Consider the following 12,749-nt stretch of genomic DNA (forward strand, 5'->3'; position numbering starts at 1 on the left):
TGAAGGATGGCTTGTATTTTGCTTCATGTGTTATATATGAAAGTGTGAATTGGGTAGGTTCTCCTTTAAATTTGAACTGCATCTGATTTCTCCCCCATCTCTACTGTCAGGAATAGCTGCAGCAAAAAGGTAGACAAACCTTGTTATATGACTGGAACTCCTCTCGGTCTTCTCTGGATCCAAGCCAATGTGCTGTTTTACTGGCAATCTTGTTCGTTATTTTTCTTGTAATGCTTTAAGAATATAAAACCACACGTTGTGAACTGCAGTGATATCAGCCAAAGTTTTGAAATTAACTTTAAATCAGCATATATCTTAGAGACATTCTCCTATGGAAATTCTGCATTTTCTTTACTCTTCTGTTTCCTGGGGTTTAATAGGAAAAACATAACATCAAGAGAAATTGCAAAAATCCATTTACCACTTAATCTCCCAAAAGTTCTGAATATTTCTTTCTTAGCAATCCAGGCAGGCTTGTTCCACACGATAAATTATTTGTGTTCATTTTAAAGGCATTAACATGTCACCGAAAAATAGTATTCTTGGCTCTCCTGCTATGCTAACGTTAATTAGAAACTGATAAGGATTTGTGGCATAGTATTACAAAATCATGACATCTGTAGCAATACTTTTTAAAAGTTCATCCATGGATATAAATAAGTGCACTTTCACTTTTCCACGGACCCCCCGCCCAAGCCAGTTTATCAGAAAAGGGAAGTCCAATGCAGTGGCGTAGCGTGGGTTGTCAGCACCCGGGGCAAGGCAAGTAATTTGTGCCCCCTAACCCATGGATTTGTGCCCCCTAACCCGTGGATTTGCGCCCCCTAACCCTAACCCCCAGGTGTTGCGCCCGGTGCGGCCGGCCCCCCCTGCACCCCCCACGCTACGCCACTGGTCCAATGAACTTCCACTATAAAATAATGTAGCTTGGAAGCATGCATGCTTTTGCTCATCACTATGTTATCATATCATTTTGATATTTTCCCTTGTTTCTATTTTCAAGTTAATTGTTTTTTTGTTTGTTTTTTTTGCAATTTAATGTTTTGGAAATAGCTTCAGTCATTTGTGGCTATCATCTGAAAAGGAAGAAGCCATGTTTCCTGGCAATGTTTCCTGTTCAAAATCTGCCCCCAAAATAAAAACCTGGAAAGGACCATAATTTAGAGGTACAGCTTATTGTTTGCATGCAGAAGGTCCCATAGTGAGTCCCTAGCATCTGCAGGAATGCCTGGAAAATACTGCTATCTAAAACCCTGGAGAGTTGGTGCCACTCAGTGTAGACCATGGGTAGGCAAACTAAGGCCCAGGGGCTGGATCCGGCCCAATCGTCTTCTAAATCCGGCCTGCAGATGACCCAGGAATCAGTGTGTTTTTACATGAGTAGAATGTGTCCTTTTATTTATTTATTTGTGGGGCCTGCCTGGTGTTTTTACATGAGTAGAATGTGTGATTTTATTTAAAGTGCATCTCTGGGGTATTTGTGAGGCATAGTGAGGCATAGGAATTCGTTCATATATATTTTTCAAAATATAGTCCAGCCTCCCACAAGGTCTGAGGGACAATGGACTGGCCCCCTGCTGAAAAAGTTTATTGACCCCTGGTGTAGACAATACTAACGTAGAAGAACCAATAGTTTGACTATAGCAGCTCCTTGTGTTCCTATGAAGGCAATTGTTACTTCTTCATGCACCGAGAGACAATAGCAACTTCCATAACACTGAGCAATACACTTCCTTGAAAATGTAGGTGAGCCCAATAAAAATGTCCATGCTGCCAAGCAACATCATAGAATGAGAAGGTGCAAAAGAATATAAGTTTTTAGCAACAGGTTACAGACAGTACTCATCATCTGAGAGGTTTGTGTCTTGGCTGTTTATAGTGGTTTTTGTATTTTTTTTTTAAAGGGAAGAAATAAACGCTACAGTGATGAAGAAAACAGGCATCAGGCAAGCAAAGATTAAGGATGATTGTCCGTCTGCCTAACATCAAGGTATAATGAGCTAATTTGAAAGGTTGCAAATGTTCGTTTTCTTTATGCAGTTGGTGCAAAATATTTAATCTTCCAAAGTGTTTTCCCCCAAAATGTTCCCATGTATAATAGATGCTTTGGCCTTGGCAACTACGTCAGCATCCTCTGTCAAAAAGATGGATGAGTAAGTCCAAAAATTTCTTCATAGCCTGACAGCCCTACTTTATCATAAAACACTGATAAAGAGTAATGTCCAGATCCAGGAAACTACAGACTGAGAATCTTGACTTCTTGAGCACAAGATACTGGAAATGTTTGTCAGTAATACAATAGGGGAACACACAGAAATGCCTGGAATTTATATTTGGTGAAGGTAGTGTACAAAGCACAAGTAGTATCAAACAATCTAGAAAATCTTGAATAGATAAAAAGGCCAGCTAAAAGGTACCCCACTACTACAACATCCAAGAGCCAAATTTGTAACGTCTAGAAATGCACACTGAGATTTTTTTAAAAAATAATATGAATAATACTTCGCTATGAGTCCTGTTGTGACATACTTTTTGATGTAGTTACCAAATCCATAGAAAGCACACACCCTCCTTTGTCTTGAGATGGGGCCAAATGATCAATTTTGGGATCCCATCCTAGAAGGACTGGCACATCCATAATTAAGAAAGTTGCAGGTAGTAATGTCCAGGGTTGCAATGGAGCCAAGAAGTACTGCCGCCATTGCAAGGGGGGGAAAGTCTGTGTAACACTTACACATTTTTAGATCTCTGTATTACTTATTATTTGATTTTAGTTATCTGACAGCAGTCTTGTGACTACCTGGGGATGAGCCTATGGAGAAATGCTGCCCATCGATGATATATCTACTAGTCTTTTTATGACTTCTCAGTAAGTACTTACCCTACACAGATGCTCACATTGATTGTGTCTTAGCCCAAAATGACAGAATTGTAGAGTTGGGGGAGACCCCAAGGGTTATCTAATCCAAACTCCTGCAGTGCATGAATCTCCCCTAAAAGCATCCATAAGAACATAATAATTGTGCTGAATCAGGACAAAGGTTCACCTGTTGCAGCGTCCTGTTCTCATGATGGTCCACCAGATGCCTATGGGAAGCCTGCAAGCTGGACCTGAGTGCAATAGCAGTCTTTCCACTTCTGATACCCAGCAACTGGAATTCAAAGGCATGCTGCCTCTGACAGTGGAGGTAGGAGATTGTCATCATAGCTAGTAGCCTTGGTCTCATCTTCCATGAATCTCTTTTAAAGTCGTCCAAGCTGGTGGCCATCACTATGGAACCTGCTGTGCTGAAGTTCAAGTCTTCAGTGAAGTTTCTGTCAAAGGAGCACTCAAGTGATGCTCCACCAGGACTGGGCGATGTTGCGTTTTCAACATCGTGGTGTATTGCCAGCCAAAATCGTGGTTTGGCAAAAAAAACTGCAGTGTTGAGAAAAGCTGCATTGGCCCCATCTGGTGAGGTGCTGGGGAAAACGGCTGCAACTCTCACCATGGGAGCTGAGGCGTTTTCACCCCAGCACCTCGCAGGCTGAAGCCAATACAGTTTGCCCCAGCCTGCCGCTCACCTGGGAGGTGGAAAGGCTCCTGCTCCCAGCTGAGTGAGCCCTGAGTCCCCTGCTGCTTGTGCACGACCAGCACGGGACTTGGGGCTCCTTGGCCAGGCCCCACTGGGGGTGGGAGAGCAATGAGAGAGAGTGCGGTGGCAGTTTCACCAGCGGTATATTGCTGCTGATACCACCACCACTTGAGTTCCTCTGCCTCCAGCTCCCAGTTAGTTTGTCCCTCAGCGTTCTGGGCGATGAAGGCAGAGGGACTCAAGAGCCGTGATGGTTTCACCAGCGATATACCATTGAGTGAAGCTGTCATCACGGTCCTCCCCACCCCCCATACCGGTCCTGGGCTATATATTAATATATCGCCCAGGTCTATGCTCAACATAGGAATGCTGAACATTCCTTTTGATTAGTCCACTGACATAAATAGACCTGACACTATGTCTATTGACTTGCAGTAAATGCACATGAAATCACTCGAATCATAACTCTGTAAAGATGCAGTTCTATAACTACTTATCTGGGTGGAAGTAAGCCCAATTGAATTATGTCTAGACTTTACTTCTGAATAGACAAGTAAAAGATTGAGCTGTAAATGTTTTCAAAATCATAGCCACTACATAAGGCTTTCCGAAATAACAACTTCTCAAACAATGCTTCTACTTAAGAGTCCCATGAATATTGTAAACCTACAAAAAAATGGAAACTTTTGCTAAGGTGCTCCAAATAATAATTACAACAATTGTTAACATTGATTTGAGGTAAACAAGTGATTTGATAATCATCTTATTCTGAAAAATACCTTGAACGTAAATTTAAAGCCAACCATTTTTCAGGGTCATACGGGGAAGAAGTCAGAAATATGTCTTACAAGTAAGTATATTGCTCATAAAATTTAGCTTCATTTTAAAGAAATGAAGCTCTTTAAAATGTGCTACTATATTTTAATTATCTATTAAACCTTTATTTATTCCTTTCTGTTAACACATATGCACACACACAAATCCACTAAGGACCGATGGATACATTCTAACAGAAACAGTATAAAAAATAGGAGCTTTCCACTAGAAAGCCATTGGCAAAAACCCAAACAACAAGAATAAAAGCTTCCAGAAATATTTCATTCACACAGCAACACATTTTTTTCAAACCTGATGCATTGTGTCTATTCTCACAAGAAATATTAAACAGTTAGTGCTGTTCATGTATCAAAGCCTTTAAAATAACTTTCTGAATTATGTCTCAGCAACATAACAAATCACATTATCAATTAGCTTTTACAACAGTAATGGCATTTCATAATATATTTCGGCAGGAGAAAAAATGGCACTGCTTAAACCTATGTAACCTTTCAAAAAAGTGAATGAAGGGACCTGTGATTGAATTTTATTAATAATATTAAAGGACAAGAGCGTAATTTTGTGTGATGGGTAGTTTTCCGAGAAGATATTACAAAATTGCAGTGCTGTAAATGTGCCATACTGGAGTAACTTGCTGAGTGAAAATAAGAGAACTTTGCAAATTAGTATTTGTATCCTAACCTGATTGGTAAGAGCTTCCTTATTATGAAAAGATAGAAGTTTTTCGGGGCCAGTTTGGACATGGTGACAATTCAGTGGTGAAGTTCAGTGACCACCTTCCGCTGTGGGCCGGAAGTGACATCCAATGCAGCACATGGAGTGTCTTCTATCAGCTTCAACTGGCCCTGCTGTGACTTTGTCTGGAAGGGGAAAGGTTTGCTTCTTGTCTATGCTCTGATAGCCTACAGGCTGGATTACTGCAATATGTTGTACATGGGACTGCATTTGATGACGGTTCAGAAACTTCAGCTAGAACCAAACGCAGCAGCAACTAGGAAGGCGTGAACATATTACTCTGGTTCTAGCCTGACTGTGATAGCTGCCAATTTGTTTCCGGGCTCAATTCAAAGTGCTGGTTTTGACCTTCAAAACGCTGTATGACTCAGGTTTCTGAGCACATCTTACTATATGAACCTGTCTAGGCTACATTCATCATCTGGGCCCTTCTTTGGGTGCCATCACCAAAACAAGTGCAAAGCATAGTGAGCAGACAATAGGCCTTCTCTGTGATGGCCCTTTATGTTTGGAACGCTCTCCCTGGGGAAGCCCACCTGGCACCAACTGCACTATGATTTCAGCATCAGGTAAGAATGTTTTAATTTTTTCAGGCATACAGACATCTTAAATGACTGTGTTGTTAATCTGATTTTTAGTGTGTACTTTTAAACGTAATTGTACTGATATTGTGCATTGTTTTAATATGTTTCCATGAAATTTTCAGTTCATTTTTTAAAATATATTGTAAACAACGTTGAGACTTCGTTTCATATAAAGCAATATAAAAAGGTAAAGGGACCCCTGACCATTAGGTCCAGTCGTGACTGACTCTGGGGTTGCGGCGCTCATCTCGCTTTATTGGCTGAGGGAGCTGGCGTACAGCTTCCGGGTCATGTGGCCAGCATGACTAAGACGCTTCTGGCGAACCAGAGCAGCGCACGGAAACGCTGTTTACCTTCCCTAATAAATCAGAGCAAGGGATTACCCCGCTTCTCTAGCAAAGGACATCATCACTCCTGCTGTGAAGGGGGGAAAAGTCATGTAGCTGCACTCCCTTCAGTTTACCCCTCCACTTAAATTTTTATCTTTTCTTTCAACAGAATAATTTGCCCCATGTATATTTAGCTTGCATGTTACTCTGCTTTATTTACATCAAAGGATGTCCTTTCTTACATGGGTTCAGTACATCTGTGCAATTGACTTTCCGCCTCCGCCCCCTTCTTTTTTATATACCGGTATTACTGGCAGTGAGAATGTAAAATGGCCTCACCCACTGAAATAAATTTACAGTGGAGTTCTCCAGGCCTTTCCGATTCTTCATCAGTATGATTCAAGGGACGTGGCCTGCAGCTCTACTCAATCAAATACGGCTGTGATGGCATATATAATCTAACTGTTTGACATTTTTATTGCAATTCATTGAGACTAAAGAGAGATGACTACATTAATATCTTGATGCAGTTTAGTAATAGCTGGTATGAAACTGATGTGCCAAATTACCAAAGAGCCCTTAAATTCTCCTGCAGGCTTTAACTCTTTGTGACTATCACAGAATGAGGTTCAGTGTGAATATCATAAAAAAAACCAGCAAAACCTTTTTACCAAGAACTAAAATAAGCAGTAGTATAGTTTTGGTTTTTTGGAAGGGGCATTGTTTTCTGACTACTTAGAAATGTTGGTTTTTAAACATCTGGGGTTATAATTGCAGCAAGGATTCCCTGGAGAATTTATATTGTTAGCTTCTATATCCCCAAAGGATTTGGGAACAGGAGCATTGATCCATATATTAATTAAGTTTTTTTATTTAAAAAAATCAGCATAATTACACTCAAATTACAGTGGTACCTCGGGTTACATATGGAAAACACAAGCAAGTGACCAAAAGTGGTTGAAATGTGAATGTGAACTGCTCTTTTTGCAGTGCTTCCAGCCAGTTTTGATGCAGTTGCTTGTAAATGTAAAGGTCAATACAGTGATACCTCGAGTTAAATACACTTCAGGTTACATACGCTTCAGGTTACAGACTCCGCTAACCCAGAAATAGTACCTCTGGTCAAGAACTTTGCTTCAGGATGAGAACAGAAATCGTGCTCCGGCAGCGCGGCGGCTGTGGCAGGCCCCATTAGCTAAAGTGGTACCTCAGGTTAAGAACAGTTTCAGGTTAAGAACGGACCTCTGGAATGAATTAAGTACTTAACCCAAGGTACCACTGTCCCCCTCTGTGCCAAAGTCCCCAAAAGGCTGTTCCAAAAAAATGGTTAGGCTCAGATTTTTGGTGGGTCTCCAGAGCTGCAAGACAAGCACTGAGAGTGCCTCTCTGCATTCCCCTGAGATTTAAAATTGGCATACGAATCATGGTATTATTAAATGTTGGTGCGGCATCCATTTCTTTTCTATTTCTGCAACAAATGTGGAAAAGTGTCCATAACATGCAATGGGGGGAAAGTTGATCAGCGCTAAGCTTATGTATTTAAGCCATAAAACCCAAAGTAGGCAAGTTCTAATGTCTTTACTCTCCAGGAAGATTTTGTGGGCACAGCCTCAACCATAGACTCTCTGTTCCCGAACTTTGGGAAGGGCCATAGCTCAGTAGTAAAGCATCTCCTTTCCACGCCAAGAGTCCTATGTTCAATCCCTCTCATTTCCGGGTAGAGCTGGAAATGTTCCCTGTCTGAAATTCTGGAGTGTCACTACTAGTCAGTGTAGAGACAATACAGAGTTACAATGGTCTGACTCAGTAAAAAGCAGCTTCCTATGTCCCAGTGTTCAAAAGTTAATAACTGGTTAGGGGTATCTCACCCATTGCTTTCACCTCTGCTTCTCAAGCCTCCTGCAGCTTCATTGAATGAAGGTTGTGCCAATGTGTTACTCTCATATTGCCAGAGAATATCCACCTCAGCAAAGTTCATTGCTAAATGGCCTTGGTCCATTTCTAAATGGCCTTGGTCCATGTCATTGCAGTAGGAAAGCCTGATCTCAGGGACAAAAATAGCATTTGGAGACCATTCAGATGGAATCTGGCAGCCTGGGTGAAAGGAAGCACCAGTTGCTAATACTTCCTCTCACCCTTTATCTGGGACAGCCAAAGTAGCCTGAGTCTTAGCCAAAATCTTGAAAGCAGAGTATTTGATAGCAAAGCTCAGTGCAAACTTCCAAGTGCAGAGTACTGCTAATAGCAATTACGTACGGTTCCTACAAAATGAGAGCACGATTTCCCTTGTAAACAAGCTGTGTGATGGATTACCATTGACATGTTCTTTAAAGACAAACACAAAGTAATTATCCTCTAATGTCATGGTAGATTTATAAGGAGGTCAGTTGGTTTGTCTAGGCTGCATCATTAAAATGAAATAACCGACTTGAGAAACAGAAAGAGGTTGTAGCTGCAGGATGCTAATTTAGCAAATTGTGCACAATGCCACGAAATGTTCCTTGGTAAATCAGTGCAATTTCTGATCACCATCTTTGTCATGTGGCAGAACTCTATCTCAAATACTCCATTACTGACTATATAAAGAGTGGTAATCAGAAATATTTTTAAAAATAGTAAGCTAATATCATCAACCTTTTATTCAACCGTCAGTCAGAAAAAAATACATTTGTCAATACACAGTTAAAACATCCAGGAAGATTTTAGAACTTAGCCAACACTAAAATGGGCTAAACAGATAGCCCCATATCAATACAGTCAATTATAGTCTTGCGACGCTTAAAAGCTAAAAAAAGAAATTTGGCCACCAAGGAAGGTATAGCTCTAGTGACATTATTCAGCAAGTGTAAAACCTGGTTTTCTTCAGGTAGGAAGCTAAATTGACTTGTGACTATTAGCACTACCATGCATGTATGGGGTGGTATCCCTGTATGAGCTCTTTTCCCACTGCACAACATTTTAGCATGCTAAAGTCGTAATATTAGGTCATCATCCAATTTTTGAAAAAGAATAAGGCACCTTGCTGCTATAAATCTTATAATATTTTTGTTTGCTTAGTATTAAAATACCATTCTGTGGGAATATCTATCATACACAAAGTTTATTCCCCACGTTAAGAAACATAAATACCATCAGTTATGCAGATCTGTTTTCAACCTTAAGTGAAACACACAAGCTACTGCATAAGTAGAAGCCATAGGTGAAGAGAATCATAGCAGTTTTTTTATGTTTGCAAAGCTGGAGACTAATTTTAGGCTGTGGACTGGGTTCAAAAAGTTAATAGAAACCAAATTAATGTAGCATTACGTATCAGTTTCTTTGTTTCCAAGTTTGGTGATAGGCAATTCCCTTATATGAGTCAGGCCTACTCTGTGTTTGTATGAGCATCCAGTTGCTGCAGCTACTGAGGAATCATTGAATTGATTGCAAGGACTTGTGTGAATAGCGTACCCTCAAACATTTCTCTGGTGAAAATAGGGACGTCCCATTCCATAATGATGATTTTACTATTTATACTCCCCTCATCTTATGCATGTTGGAAGCTACCCACTTCCAACATATATAAAAACATAATAAAACATAATAAAACAACCTTTCCTTTCAGATGGCTCGGGGGTCAGATAACTCCATACCCTCCAACATTTCTCTAATGAAAATAGGGACATCCTAAGGAAAAGTGAGACATTCTGGGATCAAATCAGAAGCCGGGACAGCTTCTCTAAATCTGGGATGCCTCTGGAAAATAGGGACACTTGGAGGGTCTGGTGAATAGGTTCTTTCACTGATCATGATCTAATTTATCTCAAACTCATCAAAACAAGTGGACATATATCAGAAACCTCTTCATAGATACTTTGTTTTTAAAAATTACTACATGCTGCCTTTCATTTTACAAATGCTCAGGGGAAGTAGCAATATTTTTAAAAAATGCATTACATTACCACTCAGACACAGGGCATAACAGAATGATAAAATCCATAGCTGGATTTTAGCTGCATAGCTGGATACAATAAAATCAGCTTCATACTTCATGCTGAAAAACTTCACCAAATAAATTGTTTTCATCAGAAGGAAATCTGGTGCAGGGCAGAGAAACCTTCCTGAAGAAGGCACTCCACATTGCCCAATATCTGCAAAATATTGCAGAAGGAATAAGGCCTGCACAAAGTTAAATTTCTGAGAAGCCTTGTGGGAGATGGCAGCGGCAATGGCTTTCAGAATGAGGGTGAGCAGAAACCCTGCTCACATCAGGCTGTGAACAGGAGAGATTTTCAACAAATGAAAATGACCGCCCAGGTTTTTCCATACCCTTTGTGAAACTGGAGGTGGAGGAAGTTAGGAAGATGCCTTATGCCCATAGCTGTCAACATTTCCCTTTTTTAAAGGGAAATTCCCTTATTCCGAATAGGATTCCTCGCAAGGAAAGGGAAAAGTTGACAGCTATGCTTATGCCAAGTCAGGCCATTGTTCCCTCTGGCTCAATATTGTCTACACCAGGGGTAGGCAACCTAAGGCCCGGGGGCCGGATGCGGCCCAATCGCCTTCTAAATCCGGCCCGCGGATAGTCCGGGAATCAGCATGTTTTTACATGAGTAGAATGTGTCCTTTTATTTAAAATGCATCTCTTGGTTATTTGTGGGGCCTGCCTGGTCATTTGTGGGGCATAGGAATTCATTCATCCTCCCCCCCCCCCATATCTCTCTCTCTCTCTCTCTATATATATATATATATATATATATATATAGTCTGGCCCACCACATGGTCTGAGGGACGGTGGACCGGGCCAAGGCTGAAAAAGGTTGCTGACCCCTGGTCTACACTGACTGGCAGCAGTTCTCCAGGTCTTGAGGCATGAGTCTCTCATAACCCCACCTGGGGATGCTGAGTATAGAAGCAGAGGCTTTCTGCTTGCAAGCCAGATGTTGTGCCACTGAGCTATGGCTTGGAGTGGGGCCTGAAATTCTCTTCCAGGAGGGGGTGTTGGGGTGTGGGACTAAGTCACATTCGCATGGCAGTTTATTCCTTTTCCCCATCATTTCCTTAAGCATTAATTGCCACACAATGTAAAATCCACTTCTGGAAATAAAGAGAAATATAGCGCAGGTTTAGTGTTCATTTCCAGTAAAGCAGAAAAGAGTGCTGAACTTGTGCGATATTCTGCTATATTTACAGAAGTGGCTTTTACATCATGCAGAAGCTCAGCTATAATGTGGAAATAGGGAAACATCAAGTAAATGGAATAAACTGCTGTGCGGATGCAGCCATACAGTCCAAAGATAAGCATTTACTCCAAACTAAACACACACACAGGCCTTTCATTAAGTTTCAATAATTTTTAGTAGTTCGGTTAGTTTTACTGGTAACAGTTTTAGGGTTATCATCTTTTTCTTAGCTGATGGTTGCTTCAGGGTAGCTATTTCTGTTGTCCTGCTATGAGATATTTTTCTTTTATGTGGAAGCTATATAACGGAGAAGGTTGTTTGTTCATGTTGTCTGTGAAATGCAATTATGCATTTTAAATATTGTGTTTGTGATTTTGTAAGTTCTGTGAGCCACCTGGAGGCTTTGGTGTAGGCGATGCATGAATCAAATTGTTCTCATAATTCATAACAATTAATGATGATGTTCATCCGTCAAGTGAAACAACGGAGGTACAATGTCTGCTTTGTTTCTATATGAACACTGTACTTAAGTGGACTTTTGTTCTCCAGTCTGTAATATCCACAAGCCCTCTGAGCACTCATGTTTCAGCTTTCACCCCATGCAAGCCCTTGCTATTGTAATTCTAATAAGCGTCACAAGCAATTAATCTAATCACTCTACATATTCTCTAGAGGTAAAAGATAATTAAATATTAATCCTTGCTACAGCATCTTATGATTTCTTTTAGTTAATCACTCTTGCGACTGGCTGACCCGAGGGAGTATATGTGTAGAAGAAAATTATTCTTAACACAAGGGAAAATGTGTGTGTGTGTGTGTGCGTATGTGTGAGCTAGAGACAGACAGACAGATGGATTTCCTCACTCAAATATTGAATTGGCCACAAGAGGGCTCCCTTGCCTTCTCCATTGAGCTTAGAGTTTTGCTATATTGGTACACAGGGAGACAAGAAAGTGCCTTAAACTTCGTTCACAACCATACATTTAAAGCTCATCCCCCTCCACAAAGAATCCCAGGATTCTTTGCGGGAGGGGAATGTGCTTTAAACGTATGGTGCATATACAGCCTTATACACAGGAGTCATTCCATGGGTCTGTAATGGCTAGTAGCAGCTCTCCAGGGTTTCAGGCAGTGGGTGTGTCTGCACCCCACCTAGAGTTGCCAGCGTTTGAATCTGAGACTTGCATGCAAACAGGTGCTCTACAATGGGGCTGCAGGCCTTCCAAATGTGCTCTTAAACAGTTATGGGAAACAGGGGGAACAATCTCCCATTGGCTGCATCGTTCCTTGTGAATTAGTGGTTGTTCTTAGATTACTATGTCTTCAGTGGTTCTTCTCAAAAGGTGTGGCAGGAGGATTCAAGGACAATCAAAGAAACATTTAAGCATATCAGTGTAGTGTAATACAGTATAGTATGAAAATTAAAAAACCAGAAACAGTATCCACACCTCTCTTCAATAGCACTGGCTATTCTTCTACAGTTCTGTTAACATTGTGAATGGGGATTTTCAACTCTGACAAATATGA

At 40.8% G+C, this 12,749-nt stretch overlaps 1 long non-coding RNA gene across 1 annotated transcript; it reads left to right on the forward strand.

Moving 5' to 3' along the window:
* The first annotated feature begins 1,576 nt into the window (after positions 1-1,576).
* On the forward strand, positions 1,577-3,344 carry LOC310844531. Its single transcript, XR_014564167.1, has 3 exons — positions 1,577-1,990; positions 2,775-2,869; positions 3,057-3,344. It is a non-coding gene; the product is annotated as an uncharacterized lncRNA (long non-coding RNA).
* Positions 3,345-12,749: the final 9,405 nt, after the last annotated feature.

Source organism: Podarcis gaigeae (genome assembly GCF_964106915.1).
Source record: "Podarcis gaigeae genome assembly, chromosome: 5".
NCBI lineage: Eukaryota > Metazoa > Chordata > Lepidosauria > Squamata > Lacertidae > Podarcis > Podarcis gaigeae.